We start from the raw sequence: 14105 nt of genomic DNA on the forward strand, positions 1-14105 counted from the left end.
TGCGCTAGCAGATCTTGGTGCCAGTATTAATCTCATGCCGTATTCCGTGTATCGCAAGTTGGGACTAGGCGAACCGAGGCCTACCCGTATGAGTATCCAACTTGACGATTGTTCTGTGAAATACCCCCGAGGGGTGGTCGAGAACATGCTTGTTCGTGTCGACAAGTTCATCTTCCCGGTGGACTTTGTCATCCTGGACATGAACGATGACGATTGTGTCCAACTCATCTTGGGCCGACCATTCCTTGCCACTACACATGTATTGATCGATGTCTACGATGGTAAATTAATCTTAAGAGTTGGGGACGAGAACGTCACCTTTGACGTTCGACTGTCTCTGAAACACCCCAAGTCTGCTGATGACTCCTTATACTTCATTGATACCATCATGGAGCATGTTGGGGAGTTTCTCAGCGAAATTTGTGGAGGATCCGCCTCCGACACCCAGATTCTCGATAGGGAGATTCCGGAGATTGAAATGGTTGCCGTAACCAATCAGTCCTTAAATGACGACACCGAGTCGCATACCCCTGAATCTGGCGTGTCTGCTGAGATCGTACGAGACGATCCGATGGACCGACCTTCGGTCGAGAGTCCTCCCCTTTCCTTAGAGCTTAAGGATTTACCTTCCCATCTTGAGTATGCATTTTTAGATGAAGAGAGGAAGCTTCCGGTTATCATTGCATCTGCGTTAACCGAGGTCGAGAAGGAGAAGTTGTTGAGGGTGCTACGAGAGCACAAGGAGGCTATTGCTTGGAAGATTATCGACATCAAGGGTATCAACCCATCGTTTTGCACTCATAAAATCCTCATGGAGGAAAATTTCAAAACTGTCTTCCAGCCGCAACAGCGGCTTAATCCGAAAATGCAAGAGGTCGTAAAGAAGGAGATCATTAAACTCCTTGATGCGGGGATCATTTTCCCCATTTCTGATAGTGCTTGGGTGAGTCCAGTCCAAGTGGTTCCTAAAAAGGGTGGCATGACTTTCGTCACCAACAAGAGGAATGAGCTTATTCCCACGAGGACTGTGACGGGATGGCGAGTCTGCATCGACTATCGCCGACTGAATGATGCCACCAGGAAAGACCACTTTCCTCTCCCATTCATTGATCAGATGTTAGAGCGTTTAGCAGGTCAACAGTACTACTGCTTCCTAGATGGTTTCTCCGGGTACTTCCAGGTTCCGATAGCTCCCGACGACCAGGAGAAAACCACTTTCACCTGTCCTTACGGAACGTTTGCTTACAAACGTATGCCGTTCGGACTTTGTAACGCTCCGGCCACATTCCAGAGGTGTATGGTGGCCATTTTCCATGATATGATCGAGGACTCCATGGAGGTGTTCATGGACGATTTTTCCGTATTTGGGAGTTCCTTCGATCATTGTTTATCAAATCTCGAGAGGATGATGTCCCGCTGCATTGACACCAACCTAGTCCTTAACTGGGAAAAATGTCATTTCATGGTTCGCGAGGGCATTGTTCTAGGTCATCGGATCTCAAGTGCGGGGATAGAGGTTGACCGGGCAAAGGTCGAGACCATTTCTAATCTTCCCCCGCCTACTTCTGTGAGATCAATTCGTAGCTTTCTAGGTCATGCCGGGTTCTACCGCCGGTTCATCAAAGATTTTTCTAAAATCGCGAGACCCATGACCAAACTTTTGGAGAAGGATGTTCCATTTGTTTTTTCTGAGCAGTGTATCGAGGCGTTCGATCTTCTAAAAGACAAACTCGTTAACGCCCCGATCATGGTTGCTCCCGACTAGGCGTTACCATTCGAATTGATGTGTGACGCGAGCGACTTCGCAGTCGGAGCGGTTCTCGGACAACGGAAGGATAAACATTTCCATCCGATCTACTATGCGAGCCGGACCTTTAATTGCGCACAGGAAAGCTATACCACCACCGAAAAAGAGCTTTTAGCTGTGGTGTTCGCTTTCGATAAATTTAGGTCCTATTTGGTTTTGTCCAAAACGATTGTTTATACGGATCATGCCGCTATTAGATATCTTTTTAGCAAGCAGGATGCTAAGCCTCGTCTTATCCGATGGATCATGTTGCTTCAAGAGTTTGATATAGAGATCCGTGATAAAAAGGGGGCCGAGAATGTGGCGCCTGATCATCTTTCACGTCTAGAGGGAGTTGATTTAGGAGATTCGGGAGTTAGGATCGACGATCGTTTTCCGACGGAGAGTCTGATGTTTGTTACTGCACAAGAGGAAGGTTTTCCATGGTTTGTTGATTTCGCGAACTATCTTGCTGACGGATACCTCCCAAAGATGCCTTACCAGCAAAAGAAGAAATTCTTTGCTGACATCAAATTTTACCTTTGGGACGATCCATATCTTTTCCGCATTGGTGCTGATCAGCTTATTAGAAGGTGTGTAGATGTCAAGGAAGGATGGAAAATTTTGAGCCATTGTCATGTGGGACCGACTGGAGGTCACCACGGTGTGAGTTCTACGGCAAAGAAAGTCTTTGATTCTGGTTTTTACTGGCCGTCTATCTTTAAGGATACTCATCTGTTCGTTAAGAGTTGTGATCGTTGCCAGCGTGTCGGCAACTTTTCTTCGCGAAACGAAATGCCCCAGAAAGCCATTCAAGTTTGTGAGGTTTTTGATATTTGGGGCATTGATTTCAAGGGACCGTTTCCATCTTCGCGTGGAAACAAATACATACTCATGGCCGTCGATTACGTGTCTAAGTGGGTTGAGGCCAAAGCTCTACCCACCAATGATGCCCGAGCGGTAGTCCATTTTCTAAAAAGTCTATTTGCTCGTTTTGGAGTCCCGAAAGCCTTGATAAGTGATCGAGGTACTCACTTTTGCAACTCGCAGATGGATAAGGCGTTGAAGCGTTATGGGGTCACCCATCGGCTTGCGATCGCCTACAACCCACAGACGAGTGGGCAAGTAGAAGTGAGTAATCAGAGAATCAAACGTATTCTCGAGAAAACGGTTGGTTCAAATCGTCGGGATTGGTCAGACAAATTAGATGACGCTCTGTGGGCCTTCCGTACAACCTACAAGACTCCGACTGGTTCCACACCATTTCGGATGATTTATGGGAAGGCCTGTCATCTTCCTGTTGAATTGGAACACCGCGCTTCATGGGCCCTTCAAAGGGTTAATCTTGATTTACCCGCCGCAGAGGGTAATCGTTTCCATCAATTACACGAATTAGAGGAGCTCCGGGATCACGCATATGCACAATCATTTCGGTATAAGGAGCATACGAAGGAATTGCATGACAGGAAATTGAAGGGTAATAAGCAGTTCAAGTGTGGGGATAAGGTTTTACTGTATAACACACGGTTGAGGTTATTCGTGGAAAAGTTGAAATCCAGATGGTCGGGACCGTTCACGGTCACTGAGGTTTTCCCGTATGGCACGATTGAGATACAAGATCGAAGCGTGAAGTTTAAGGTGAACGGCCATAGATTGAAGCACTACATAGGAGAGCCGATACAGACAGTCGAGGTGTTCTACCTTGACTCATTCACCGAGGAATAGGCGTGATAGATGCATCACTCGGGAGACAGCCCGAGTTGTAGAGTTTGTATTATGATTCTCTTTATTATCTGTTTTTATGTGTTTTATTCTTGTTTATATTTATAAAAAAAATTATTAAAAAATCAAAAACACAAAAATTTGTTTATTTCTTATGTTTTTGTTTTCTATTTCGTACGCCGCTACATGCGAGCGAGTTTGAGTTTTTACAGGTATTATTATGCGCATGGTAGCTCTGATGGCGTTTTGGAACTGGTTCACCCGAGGTTGCGGCCGCGAATGAAATGCTATACAGTCGGTCATTCGATTCATAAACAGCTAATGAAGAATCAGCATCTAAACCAGGGGAGTAACCCGTTCTCTATTTTAATTCCTGTTCTTTCAAGTTTTAATTTTATGCTTTACGTTTTATTTTTATTTTATTTTTTTTTCTTGTTCTCATCGAGGACGATTTCGTTCTAAGTGTGGGGATGGGAATTTATTTCACTTAGTTGTAGAAAAAAAAATTAAAAAAATAAAAAGTTTTCACTTGTTTTTCGTTTTCGTACGTTGTTTAAAATAAATGTCCCTTGTTTTTAGTTTCTTTTGCATTAAAGTGGGAGATGATGATATTTATCGGAAATCGTTTTCCAAACTACTAATAATATGAGATAAATAAAAGAAAACGCACTTAACTTGGGATGTGTCGGTAGGCTCAGCCTTGAAAATGAAAGGGCAAATTTGATAAAACGGTTAAACGAAAATCTTTTGTGGGTAAAGCGTTTTGTCCGTGGAAAATAAGCAATGAAAGGTCGGGCCATACTCAAGCCTCAAATTTTAGTATGAAAAAAAAAGCGGTAGTATCGTGAGTTTTTAATAAATTTGAATACGTTATCATATGATGCTTGGGTAGGTTTAACGTTAGAGTATGCCGTGTAGCCTGTGATATAAATCTTAAACTGCTAGTTTAGTGTTTTACACCTCATTGGCGTATGGTTTTATAACCTTAAATCCTGTATTGATGGGATACTTCGGGTCCGGAGACCATGGGTCTGTATGCAATCTATTTATCTGGGTATTCACAATTCCTAAGTGGGGTTGTGGATATTTAAGAATAAAGCCAAAGAGCAAACCTTTATAAGTCTATAAATATGATCACAAAAGTACAAAAGTAAAAATACACTACAGACTTGATCATCCACGCTGTTAGCCATGTGGGGTCCCCTTGCTCGCGTCTCATTACCATTAAGAAACAGACCACAAGGGACACGCTACATGTAAGCCCTACAGATGAAATTTTGCATACTCACCTATGGTGATGGATTTGGGGTATTGCTTGATAATGGGGGTATGTCATGTTGTGGGGAACACTAGCTATTAATAAATTGAACCTTAATCGTATCTAATGGCTGCTTGGTAGACTTTGATGCTTAAGCTTAGGTGGATAAACAATACCCTTGATCATCTTAACTATTCTTAAATATGGAGCAACAAAGTTTTAAATCTGCTGACTTTGAAGTTTAAGTCAAGTTGGGGTGGTCTGGTCCGGTAAAAGCTGAAAATAAGCGGGTCTTAATTGTGTAAACCACTAAGTAATATTATTGTCGGATCTTATTTGTCCCGGTAAAGATTAAGGCATGGGTTTAGGTGGACAACAATATCGATGATCGCGGTTTTTGCGTTTTTCTGAGCTTTAAAATCTAACCTATATGTTTGATTTGACTTTGATTTTCCGATTCTGATCCAACTGCAGTCAAATCTTTTTCAGGGACGAAAAAGTTTTAAGTGTGGGGATGTTTGATGTGTAGTAAAACACACTTACTTTCCTTATGATTTTATCATGGTTTTTATGCTTAATTGCTTATTTTATGAAAGTATTGGGGGTTAAGTGCAATAATTTACAAAGTTTAAATGTTAATTGTTGGTTTATGAAAGATGGTGAAAAAAGAGTTAAGTTGGAAGACTTTAGGGGCCTTTTTGGTCAAGTTTCAAAGCTACAACTCAAGGCCCGACCCAAGCCCACAAGTTAGAAGCCTTACATGATATTATATTAAGTTAATTAACTTAGTTTTTAGCCATTATCCAGCCCTAAATCCCGAATTAAAAAAGAACCCTAACTCCTGCCAAGGTTGCGATCGGCAGCAGTAAAGGAAGAGAAAAAAAGAACTTGTGGCGGCTGTGGTGGCTGTTGTGACGGCTGGAGAGGAAGAAGAACACCAAGGAGACTCTTGTGCAGCTGCTAGGTATCAAATACATTGATAATCTCAGCCATATAACCCTAAGTAATCATTCATAAACTTTGTTTTTTTGTTCAAGAACCCTAACTAGTTGAATTGATCTTTTTCTTTGGATTGTTTTGCAAGTAATTGATTGTTTGACTTTGATTTAGTTATTCTTGGATTTTGAATGAGTTTGATTATGTTTATGTTGATGTTTATGATGATTTACTTGAATGTTAATGGCTGTCCAAACTTAATGAGTAGCTAATCTTGTTTGTTCTACCTAGGTTTGATGAATATTGTTAGGTTTTGACTAGTAATATGTATTGTTAATGATCATGGCTTAAATTGTTAATGTAAAGTTTGATTTAACAGTAAATTAGATTGTGTTTAGTGGCTGTGTTTTGTTTGATTATACCTAATAACCTCGTGCTTTAATTAATTTAATCGGTTTTGATTAGTTGTTGCATGTTTAAGGCTCTTTACTTTGTGTTTAGGGTTTATTTGCGGGATGTACAACCGTAGGGATAAGTGGGTAAATTAATTAGATAAAATCAGTTGTGAAACACTTTCTTAGAGACCGAGAGGTGATAAGAAGTAAACTCGTCTCATTACTTTTACTTGTTAAAATTAAGATCGCGCGAGAGCGGGTTTTGTTCTTGTCGGGTTTGGGTGTTTGAGCGATTAGTTGGTCTAGTTTAAGTTAAGTTGAATTGTTCTTCTATCCTTGGTTGCGTAGTATTCGTTTCCATTAGACTAGTGTGTCGGTGAGACCGAGAGGTGAGTCGGTATTAGAATATGTTAATAATTTGTTTTCCCGGTTTGTTCTTAAAATTAACTAATATAAGTTAGAGTTTGTTAGTGAGACCAAGAGGTGATCTGACCTTCTTGAGCGAACCTTAGTTGTGTCATCCTTTAGAACCGGTGTCGTGAGAGTTTTCAATCCATTGTCTTGTCATCTCTTTCAGTATGATTCTTACCTAGGTAGACGTTTTTATCGCTGCAGTCAAAGTTTACGAAGTTTTGTTAAAAGTTTTCATTTAGTTAAGTTAAGTAGTTAAATCAATTCTAAAAAAATCAATTAAATATTTTGGTGAGTCTTGGGTAGAGTTTAGTGATTATAAACGTTTTTACGTGTCTTCGAGTTTGATATCCGGACTTTCTTCATCTGTGCTATACGCGACCGGGTACACTTGCCGTTTGTGTGAACTAGGATAGATTGTTTGGTTTTTAAAGCTTAGTTGCGACTTGTGTTTTATATATATATATATATATATATATATATATTTTTGCACATCATATACACACAACCCCGAAAACATAACAAGGAATGGGGCTAGAAACTCACCTGAATGCGGTTACGTTCACCGTTTATGGTTATCCCTTTCTTGAGTTGTGCACGACTAACAGTATAACGATTACACGTATCAATTTAACTGTCACTACCCATATCGTGTTTCTAGTTTAATTATTGCCCTCAGCGAACGGGGGTTCCGGGGGCAGCGCCCCTGGCAGCGGGGTTCTAGGGGCGGCAACCCCTAGCAGGGTCCAAGGGGCAGAGCCCCTGGCTGGAAAAATTTTATTTTCATTAACTGTCTAACACATTTTCCATTAACATTTTATATTATTTTCTAAGTTGGGCTTGTTTGTTAAGTTTAATATGATGGGCTAGTTTGTCTAAATTGGATATGGGCTTAACATTTGTGGACTTAGTTAAATCAGGCCCAACTGTCCACTATTGCATCTAGGCCCAACTAGGTTCAGGCCCAACAGAACTGGATGGCCGAGAACTCAAGGCAGAGAATCTTGATTTGACCGAAAACCTCTTCTGGCCGAGAACCTTGGTTTGACCGAGAACCCATCACTTTGACCGAAAACCCATTTTAACCGAAAACCCCTTACAACCGAAAACTCGGGTTGGCCGAGAATTTAACCGAAAAATCGTGGTCTGATGCTTCCAGTTCATATTTTCTATCTTTAATTCCATATTAGGCTCCATAACAGTCAATCGGTCGATGACTACACTTTTAGTCACCTAAATCCCGACCCACTTAACCGTTTTACGTTCGTTATCATCCCATAGCCAAGACCTAACATGTTTCTAGCATAAAGCTTGAACCTTTAAGCATAGAAAGGTCCATTAAGCTAGATCTAGGGTTTTCTTGATGAACCTTTCATAACCATAAGTTCGTTAAGTCCATTTTAATCATCAAGTATGCAACTTTATGATTTATCTAGACCCGATCTACTCTAGGTTTGAGTTTCATGATTATTCGTTCATAAAAACGTAACCTTTAAGGTCAAGAACATATCTTTATACGGTTTTTAGGTCACAGCTAGCTTTGGTTATGGACTTGAGTCGTGTATCTTGTTTGTATACCAAGGATCTATCAATATTTAGCTTGATTTGGCCTTGGATTCTTCTCCTCTAGCTCGTGGCCGTATATGGAGGTGTGTATGTGTGTTTTTTGAGTGTGTAGGGAATATTATGAATAAGATGAATGGAAATGGAAAGATTTAGGGTTTACGGGGGGTATTTATACTCCCTTAAGCCCATGGACCTAAGGCCCATCTTTCCTTTTTAGTCCATGGTTAATTTCATTTAATTAACCTACTTATCTTTCCCTTTTACCATTTTACTATTTATTTATTAACTTAGGTAAACTTTCCGTCATAACGAGTCAATATTCAATATTATTATTCGAAATTTTGGGATGTTACAGTATTCAAGTCAGACTACTATACTATTGTAGCAACAATAGGAAGAAATCTGGTTGATGCAGAAGTCAAGAACTTCTTTACAAGCACCTTTTCTTCAATTGTGGTTCCAAGTGTTTCGAACTTGGACACGATCCCACCAATCTTGCTAGCATAATCATCAATGCGAATGTGAATCAGACCCGAGACTGCAAAAACATACCACCATGAGCTCGTTATGAGAAAGACATGATGGGGGGGGGGTTCTCGTAACCACCCTCCGGTGTGAGAATCAATAATTGTTCCGATGAGATAAAGTACTTAGTAATATGTTGGGTGATTAATGGAATGTGTGTGTACCTCTTTGTTGATGATGTGAGAGTATTTATAGCCAAGAGTGGTGGAGAATGATTAGTTAGGTTGTCATTGTCCAAAGGATATTCCCTTTACTTGACGGGACATGTGTTCATTCTTGATTGGATGGAATAGTTGCCCATGTGCAAGGCCGCTAAGGAATGATTTGTTGGCTCCTCCTTATTGGTCAGACTCTCACGTGCTCCCCTTTATGAATGTAAATGTCACTATGAAAGAATCTTTTGGTTGATACGTATTTTGTCTAACAGTGTACTTTTGTTTCTCTTTCCACCAGCGGATGACTTCTGCATGCTTCCATAAGGAATGAGTTCAATCTTGGCGGATGTTTTCCCTAATGAATTTGATCCGCGGAAGTAGTTTGGTGGGCTAAGAGCCTATTTGGGCTCCCAATCCCTTTAATATCATATAATTTATAAAACAAACTCATATATTTAAATAACGAAATGAGAATGCTCTAAGTCATAAAATTATAGACTCAAAGAATTCAGATTAAAGAATTAGACAATTTTTCCTATTAGAGAAAGCAAAATCAATATTACCATGACCACAAGATAGAACAAATTCGTAAACAGTTGGGATTAATGAATGTGATTTATTGCATGCATAAAAAATGAATTTTTATTTTCACTAAGCAACCCCTTCATCAGGTAAAAACTAACTTAAAAATTTATATCTTGATTCGACAAATTAAGGGTAAAGACCTAAATGTCCTTAAAAAAATATGATACCAAAGCTCATTTGATGGTGTTTTAAAATTAAACTCCTCAAGTCGTCATAATTTGCCTCGCCATATATATATATATGTATATATATATATATGTATATATATATATATATGTATATATATATGTATATATATATGTATATGTATATATATATGTATATGTATATATATATGTGTATATATATATATATATATATATATATATATATTGATTGTAGGTCCTAGGAACGGATCAAACAACAAAGTTCTTGAATCGATCTCACTAACTAGCTATCGAAAATCACTAGTAAGCAACCGATATCTCGGGTCTTGTTAGTGTTGATTATTATCCTAAATGGAAAGAAAAGAGGAGTAGAGAGGGTTGCTGAAGAGATAAGGTTGTGAGTTTGCAAAAGGTTAGTGGGTGTATAGGCATGCTCTCCTATTTATAGGAGAAGCATGTCATTCCCCTTTCTATTATAAACGGCTCAATGGGCTCAAAATTACATGGCCCCGGACCCAAACATACAATAAACAAACCGACAAGTTTTCTAGATACATCGTAAATAGAATAAACAAATACAAAAGACTAAATAACAAAACAGGGCTTTGCATTAATATTTATGAGAGATCTATTAACTAATTATTCATAATACTACATTACTACACAAATGAAAAACTTAATTTGCTACTTTTCCTATATATCTAAATTAGTATATGCATGTAGTAGTACTGTATATGTGTGTATAAGAAGTATAAGGTTTTTAAAATATAAGCCATTTAATATAAAGTTAAATAATTTAAAAAAAAATGTGTTCTAAATTAAAAAGTTATAGATATATAGTTCTTTCGAAATGATATTGTTATTATTATTATTATTATTATTATTATTATTATTATTATTATAATAGTGTAAAACTGTAAATCAACGCTAAAAAATCAGAGAGAGTATGCTTTGGGTTATTCACTTTAATTGAATTGTTTAACCAAACAATTAAGAAGCTTTTGCTTATGGTCGTCTTATTATATTGATATCTTTAGACATGTATTTTTTATTTTTTGTTTATATGCATATATTTAGATCCAGAAACTAAAAGGTCCTCATTACACACAGAAAAAGAGTTTCAGAAACCTAGTAGAGAAAATGGTGAGGGCACCATGTTTTGATAAAAACGGAATCAAGAAAGGTGCATGGAGTCAAGACGAAGATGACAAGCTAAGAGCCTATATTGAGAAACATGGTCACCCTAACTGGCGAGAACTTCCCAAGCTTGCTGGTACAGTATACGTTCGATCTTCCTGAAAATCTTTATTTGGTTCAAAGACATCTGGTGTGGTGATGTAATATGTACTCCCTTCATATGAAGGTCGAGGGGTCAAATCCCACAGTGATTTAGATTAGTAGCCGTTAAAGAAAATGTGTACCTGTCGAATTCTATTAATAGAAAGAATAAGGAATATATTTATTGTTTGTGTTCTCTCATTTAGGTTTGTCAAGATGCGGAAAAAGTTGCAGGCTTCGGTGGATGAATTATCTGCAGCCAAACGCGGCAACTTTACAAAAGAAGAAGAAGATCTGATTATTAGTTTACATAACAAGATTGGCAATAAGTAAGTCCAAACTAATTTTGTCCCTAGAGCATATAGTTATTTAATACTGGTGTTATTGTCACATAAATATATAAACCTATGTTGTTATATGCATAGATGGTCAAAGATGGCTGCACTATTACCGGGAAGAAGTGACAATGACATAAAGAATCATTGGCACACACATTTAAAAAACCGATTCCAAAATAACCAAACTGTGTTAAAGAATGAACAATCTAGACATGTTGTACCAGCTAGTGATGCAAAGCCGAAATTACTAGGTCCATTAAAGAACCTGAATTCAACGACTCAACAAGAAGTTGAAATTTTGTTGGCCGTATTATCATCTTCTTCAACTAGTGAATCGTCACCGAGTTCATTGGGTGTCTCAGATTGGGCAGTTCCTAGTGATGTTACACCACAAGTTTCGGATACAGCGGGAAACATATGGACCGATCAGCCGTTTTTACCAGAAGATGGTAGCTTCATTGAAGGATTTGCAGATGATCTAATCTCCCAGACTTCATTGCAGGATTACCTGATGGATGATATGATTTTATGGTCAACTTAATATTATATGATTTGAGCCGCTTCATGTGGAGCATCTTTCTAATTTTGTATCATTTATTAATTATTCTGTGTAATCATGAATAAAATACTTAATCTATGTAATGAATGAATTATAATTAAAGACGATCTATACATGACGTCATCAGTACAAGTAATCAAACACATCACAAACATATAAATACTATCTTGTATCATAAGCATTCATATTATTAAATACGTGTTCATTTAGCCATATTTTCTGTTATTGAAGTAGAAGTGAAATTTGGGTTTGAGACCGTTAAATCTTAACTTTGAATCCAATCTTAAGCGAGTTTTATCTTAGTGGGCATTCGGGCGATAGGGTTTCACTAAAACCGGAGATAATGGGTTTGGGCTACTCAAGCTTGCGGTCACGGGCATATGCGGTTGCTTTTGCCCAGTGGGTTATTATGATTTCTTATTTTGTCTGCAACTAAATCTCAATTACCTAAAATAACTTGAAAACACTATTTTTTTTTATTTTTTTAAACAACTAACTTTATAAAACCGACATTAGAAGGAAGCTAAAGGGGAAACAAAAGAAAAATTACATCGCCAATAACGGGTTCTTTAACCAATCAACTAAACTTATTCTAGTTTTAGAATATCCCCGATTTTCAAAGAATAAAATTTAAATATATAATTTATTTATGGCATAGTAGTTATTCGGATTAATAGAGAAATAATAAAAGAATAAAATGATAGATAAAAGAAAGACCATGAAATTATAAACGAGTGTTAATAGTTAATTAATATTAAATATAGAAAGAATTATGGACTTGGGTAATTAAAATGGATCAAGATGGTGGGATGGGCTTTAGGTCCATGGGCTTTGAGGAGTATAAATATCTCCTTAAACCATCCTAAAACCCTAACTTTCATTTCCATTTTCTTCCATAATCTCTAAACACACTCAAGAACACACACATACACCTTACAATAAACGGTCAAGAGAAAGAAAGAAAGAAGAAGCAAGATCGAACGCTAAATATTACTATATCGTCCATATACAAGATAGATCCAAGATTAAAGTCCATAAATAAGCCAAACAACAACAAACGAACACGAAAAGGTATGTTCTTGATCTTTAAAGATTACGTTTTCATTAACATTTGGCCTTGAAACTTAAAACGAGAGTAGATCGGGTCTAAACGAACACTAAAGTTGAAAACTTGAAATTAAGATGGAGCTTAACGAACTCATACGCATGAACGGCTCGTTAAAAGAAACCCTAGATCTAGTTTGGACGTTTTAAGATTAAAGATTCAAACTTTATGATTTCCCGAGTCAAATCTTACCCGGAAATGATCACGAGAACGTTTAAGGGGTAGGATGGCATCATGTTAAAGGTTATATTTTAAATAATAATAATAATAATAATAATAATAATAACAATAACAATAATAATAATAATAATGAATGGGTGGTGGGTTAGGACCCAACCCGTGGCCATGAGTGGTCCACAAAACCAATCAAGTGGTTCAGACCACATATCTGTTCACATCCATGACCTGCAGCCCACCAATTTCATTTCGTCGCATGCATTCTAAGCCATATACACGAAATTCTATTACAATATGTACACCCACAGATCGCATACAATCTGAAAGTCGATTACCTTGTAATCGACCTCTTACGGGCATCGATTACTTATACAACTCGCTTACAAATGATATATACACAGTTCGCATACACTACTCCGATTACATACATACATACACATCGCATACAATAAACCTGATTACATTGAAGTTCGATCACAATAAACTCGATTACAATGGAGTTCAATTACAAAAGAAACCGATTTCAGTGTATATATATGGAGTCGAATAGAATCCAGATCGATTACTTTGTAATCGATCTCTTATGGACATCGCTTACAAATCGAACACGCATACAAGCTGGGAGTCGCTTACAATAAGTCGATCTCAACAGTAAACTCGCTTACAACGAATCTGCCCTTATAATTAGTTTACATCATCATTATAGATTACATTGTACAATTCAGGGGGGAAACTCGATCACATCCCTTAGCCGATTACATCATAGGACCCGCTACACCCCTTATGTTCGATTACAATTGATAATCAATCACAGTGAGAACTCGATTACAATATATGATGTCGATTACAAGCATAGGATTGATTATTTGTTGAATGGTTGGTCACATGGAGGATCGACCGGATTAGTTGCTGTTAAATAAAAAAAAGAAAATGAATGAAGAAAGTGAAGATGAGGACCTGATGGCAGATTAAGACAAGGATGGGATTGGGCCTTTTGTTCAACCCTCTGCCCAAACACTAGCCCAAGCCCAGTTACAAACCAAAATCCTATTACACTCCGAACACTCGACCTCACCGTTACTCAAACACTTAGAACATAAACCCGATTATAATATAAATAAACAAACTCGTTTACAATGCCTTGGCTCGCTTATAATGTAATT

The 14105-nt window shown here is 37.8% G+C and overlaps 1 pseudogene across 1 annotated transcript; it reads left to right on the forward strand.

Moving 5' to 3' along the window:
* The first annotated feature begins 10533 nt into the window (after nt 1-10533).
* Nucleotides 10534-11646, forward strand: LOC143621367 (transcription factor MYB15-like; annotated as a pseudogene). Its single transcript, XR_013151505.1, has 3 exons — nt 10534-10758; nt 10970-11092; nt 11189-11646. The product of XR_013151505.1 is annotated as a transcription factor MYB15-like (transcript).
* The last annotated feature ends 2459 nt before the right edge of the window (nt 11647-14105 follow it).

The sequence above is a fragment of the Bidens hawaiensis genome, unplaced genomic scaffold (assembly GCF_021521415.1).
Source record: "Bidens hawaiensis isolate Kalapana, Puna unplaced genomic scaffold, B.hawaiensis_p1.1 tig00000326_1, whole genome shotgun sequence".
NCBI lineage: Eukaryota > Viridiplantae > Streptophyta > Magnoliopsida > Asterales > Asteraceae > Bidens > Bidens hawaiensis.